The following is a 4,928-nucleotide window of genomic DNA, read 5'->3' as shown; positions in this document are numbered from 1 at the left end:
TTTTTTTTTTTTTTTTTTTTTTTTTTTTTTTTTTTTTTTTTTTTTTTTTTTTTTTTTTTTTTTTTTTTTTTTTTTTTTTTTTTTTTTTTTTTTTTTTTTTTTTTTTTTTTTTTTCCGGATAGAACCAGTGGAAGTCTGTCGATAGCCTGAGCGAGTACCAGCATGACCGAAAGATGTCCCAAGAGCACGGTGTGCTTGGCTTTTCTTAATATGTGCTCTGTGTAAAGTATTTATATATTTATTTACAATCACGTATTCATTCGCAATTATTTAAATGTGAATTTTTAAGTATCTGGCAACTGATGAATTGCTCCTTTTTATGTGCTGTGAGTTTGATTTTGCAGGACTGATCGGTTCTAATACTTGAATTTTGGCCTTTGTGTTGCCCATTCATTCCTGCCCAGAGTGAATGAGGTGTCAAAAAAGGCAAACAGGAATTCCTGCTCAAACTGTTTTAAGGAGCTGATTATTTGCCTTCTCCTCCCTGTTTTTGCAAGAAAAACAAACAAACAAACAAAAAATAAAACCCAACCTGTTGAAATTGTATGGTTGAGCAGCTACGTAGCAGATTTTATACTTCAGTCTTTTAAAATGAAGAATCTCACCGTTATTAAAAGAGGAAAACCTAAAATTATAATGGCCACTTTTAGCATTGTTTAGCTGACCTGTCTCTCGTGGCTTCTTACATCTGCAAGTAAAGAGTACATAACTTTCCAGACTCCTGCAGTGGCCTTTAGTTTTCCTGTTGTAAAAAGATATCTACAGGTTCAGAATACTCAGCTACAGAAAAGATGAAAAATTTCTTCAGTGGTGAAAAAATGTGATTTGCCTTTGTGGATTTTAGGGTTTGTTATTAACGTCTGGTAAGAACAATACAAAAAGATTTAATCCTGCTATGGGACTGTTTGGTATTGAATTATACGTAGTGTACTCTTTTTCTGGGCTTGCCCTGGTGCACTTTTGGAAGTGTGAAGTATATTTATGTTTATATATTAGGTGTGTGTGTATATGTATATATATATTATGTAAAATATACAAATCTGACAGTGTTAACTGCCAGATTTCTACCAGGATGTTTAACACTGTGAATGCTTGTTACAGAGTTCTAGTATGTTTTTGCTGGGAGTTCAAAAGGTTCTGGAGATGGCCCTGTGTGGTGAAAGCCTCTGAGCATGAGAAGGGCGCGTAGGAAAAAGCCACAGAGTACTGACTGCACTGAGCTGTCCTGCAACTCACCTTTTAGGATAACAACAGGTTTTTGTGCAGCCCTGTCCTTCAGGCTACTCTTTGAATGAAGGATACTTTCTGTTGAAAAATAAGTTTGTCAGTATGACTTTAGAGCAGCAATTCGAACTGAAACAGTAAGAGTGAGATAGCCTCATGGCTACATTCTCATCAGCAAAAGCAAAGTGGAAACCATAAAGTCAAAAAGTTTGGTGTGAGTGGCCTGTTATACCAGTACAGGGCTGCCAGTGTCCAAGAGAAGTTTATGAATTTTCATATTTGTTTCAGGGGGGCGATATGGTGGAGCAGTTCAGAATACAAGGACTGAAAACATCAAAAGACTGGCAAAACATGAAAGCTTGGAATCTTACGTGCAAGATGTTGTTTCACTGTAAAGTCTTGAAAAAGCCAAAACTACTGAAAAGTAGAGTAGTGCAAGTCAGCACCAAGTTTTGTAGTATAAACAAGGCATTAATAAAAATTGCATGCATTATCAAACATTTCTTCATTGCTGAAACTGTGGTTTATGTAACCTCCATACTCAAGGACAGGGCCAGTAATCCAAGTCTTTGAAGCCAGGAACTTCTTGATGCGTACTGGAAACGTGATCTGAGAATGATCACTGGTCACTACATCACTGGTTTTTGTTTGGGGTTTTTTTCCAGGAAAAAATGTAGCAGAAGTCTTCAGTGCAGTAATGAAGCTCCATCAGTGCTCTTGAAAATACCGGCATTGGAAAGTTTTGTGCAATGAAATGTGAAAATCTACTTGAGCAGTGTAAAAAACACAGACACACTTAATGCTTTAGCACTGCTACTGATAGAAAGTGAAACTGTGAAGTCCATCCAGACCTTTGGCACTACAGACACTGAATTTTTTGCAAGGCTGAGGAGTAAGATGGGCACTCTTTGTATGAACCTGTTGGACACTGGGAGGAAAAAAGTATGTGTACTCCATTATTAGTAATGTATATAATATCAGGGCTGCTGCTTTTTTTTCAACATAAAATTACTGAATCTTGTTTTTCTATTAGTAGTGTTCTCTCAAACTGCCATATAATATGTCACAGTTAAATTGTATGCATGAGTTATTACAAAACATTCTATTGAATCCTATCGGCCAGAAAGTATTGTTACTGCCACCAGCTTGTAAATAGTGTCTGAACTCTAGGTGGGCAAAGAGCCTCTATTGCAGGCAGGCTTTTTAAAAATTAGATTTGTACACTTCAGCTTTTCACTTCTTTCCCAAAGGGATGAGGGGGAAGCTGATCCTTGTAATTTTGTATCAGTCTCACAGATTTAGAGGATGTTATTGAAAACAGCTGTGTGCTACCATATGTCCAGTCTCACATTGTGTTTAATTTTTTTCGCCTGGAAGAATTGTTAGCACCAGCTTGAGACCACTAGCTGTGCAGTACTAATCCATAAAAAACAAAAAAATGTTTAAAAGATGGACTGTTAAACCTGCATGTAGTGACACAAGACACTTTACTGTATTGGGGCAGTGTCTGATAATGTTTATGTGGACAAAAAAATGAAGATTTATGTTTCTGTTCTCAGAATTTCAGTCTTTCCCAAGCTATAATAGCAGTTGCTTTGGTTTGACAGTCCTGACTTCCTCTGAATTATTGTTGGGATACCAGTGTACCCCTTTGGACTAAACAAACCCTGGGAGCTGCCAAGTGGTTGGGATGTAACCACTAAAACGGTTATAGTACTCAGAAATAGGGCTAGCTGAGGTTTGTATTGTGGTGAGCAAAAGTAGAAATTTAAATGAAGGAAACCTGGGTTTAAAAATAGCAGTAAAGGTATCTCTGCAACATGGAAAGCTGTAGTCTTGGCTTATTACTACTTTGATCAGCTGTGTAATATGGTACTTCAGCTGAAGTTGAAGTAGAGTGAAATACTCGAGAGAACAATTGGAAGTGCTGCTTGGCTTTTTTTAGGAAGACTTAACATAAATCAGTTTCATCAGAAGAGCAAATGCTGAAATTGTGTATCTTGCAATGTCTGATTTTACAGTATTGAATGTAAGCACATTATTAATACTGAGTTCATTTTTGGTTTGTCAAGAGGGAAGGAGGTTTAGACAAGTAATTAACTTTTATGATCCAACATGTAATTATTGGATGCACTTGAAAGTTTAGGGTTTCTGTTAGGGATTACATTCCCTGAGGATACCATCTGTTCAGGAGTTTTGCTCATGGGTCTTTGTTCTTGGAAGTATAAGACTGGCAGGAGTAGCTTCTAAGATTTTAAGCAGGCAAACAAAAAACACAACAAAAAACCCCACAAAACTCTAGAGAGCAACAGCTAATGCCATGTTTTGATGATGGATATCTAAAATGTTAATTACGTTCCAACAGGAAAAAAAAGTAGAACCTTAAGCTTCAGTGTGTAATACAGATTTCATTGTGGGGTGGAAAGTGAAAAAAAGTAGGTAGAGGGAGGAATAGGTGGGTGTAAGGGTCACAGATTACTAAAATAGTAATGCTGGTAAACATGAAATACAGTGTTAAGCATTAGGACTGCCTTTTATTTTGTATGAGTGGCTTAAATAAAATGTCAGACTACTTGTTTATTTTTCTTTTTCCCCTTCCTCTGTTTTACCTGAATTCAGTGTCTGACCAATTGATGGAGTTGGTAGCATTAAACAGTAGAAGGGAGAGCATATTCTGAGATGATTTTAAGAGAACAAGAGAACAAAGATCTGTGAGCTAGGTTGGTGTTGTACCAACCCTCCTTCCTGTTACTTGCCTCCAGCCCTCTCTGGAAGAGGGCTCTCTGTACCAGAAGCTGCAGATCAGAACTTTAGAGAGGTGTGCAAAGAAAGAAAACTGCCTTGTTCCAAATTCCTCTTAACATTTTAACACACTGCACCTAAGATTAAGACTAGCTCTGTTAAACGGAAACAGTCTATCTCTGGGGGCATTCTTGAACATAAATCCATTGCCCCTTCTGCCCAACAAAGGGGCTCATTTCTAGTAAATTTAATGGTAGTGGTTTATGAAGAATGTGAAGTACATTCTGGTAGCCTCATTGAGAAAATACGTGCACAGTTGTAGCTGGTTTTGAGATTTTAACATAATCAGCAAGTGAAGTGTATCATTTACATTATGACCAGCTAGGAGGGCAGTTGTTTTTTTCACTCTTGTATTGGGTCTGGTAGAGAGGCTCTTAGAGTGCTTGGGTCTGTATTGGCAGCTAGAAAGGTGTTGATAACCAGTGCTTTGGCTACTGCATCAAGGCTGTCTCTTCAGCATTCTCCCCTCAGTAGGCTGGGAGAGGGCAAAATCTTGAGAGGGGGCAAGATCTTATTTGGGACAGCTGACCAAAGGGATATTCCAAACCATAGGAATCTGCTCAGCAATAAAAGCTAAAGAGAAAGGATAAGGGGGGGGAGGGGCATTCATTCTTACGATGTTCCTATTCCGGAGCAATCTGCTATGTGTACTGGAAGTCCCAGAAAGGGGATGGATGTCATGTGCTGGTGGGAAGTAGAAAGTAAATCTTTTGGGTTTGTTTGTTGTTCGTTTGGTTGGTTGTTTTTCTTTTCCCCATCTCCACGTGCCTTTATCTTGACCCACGAGGTTTTTTTCCATCTGATTTTCTCTCCCTCCCCCCATCCTGCTAAGGAGGGGAAGTGATAGAGCAGCTTGGTAGGCACCTGGTGTCCAGCCAAGGCCAGCCCACCACCGTTCTTAC

General features: G+C 38.4%; 1 non-coding gene across 1 annotated transcript; it reads left to right on the top strand.

Moving 5' to 3' along the window:
* The first annotated feature begins 372 nt into the window (after positions 1 to 372).
* On the top strand, positions 373 to 504 carry LOC114054677. Its single transcript, XR_003570545.1, has one exon. It is a non-coding gene; the product is annotated as a small nucleolar RNA SNORA13 (small nucleolar RNA).
* The last annotated feature ends 4,424 nt before the right edge of the window (positions 505 to 4,928 follow it).

This window comes from Empidonax traillii, unplaced genomic scaffold, assembly GCF_003031625.1.
Source record: "Empidonax traillii isolate 1590-97213 ecotype Southwest subspecies unplaced genomic scaffold, ASM303162v1 scaffold37:size1818073, whole genome shotgun sequence".
NCBI classification, from domain to species: Eukaryota; Metazoa; Chordata; class Aves; order Passeriformes; family Tyrannidae; genus Empidonax; species Empidonax traillii.
The sequence above is the reverse complement of the archived record's forward strand: the minus strand, read 5'-3'. Positions and strand labels throughout refer to the sequence as shown.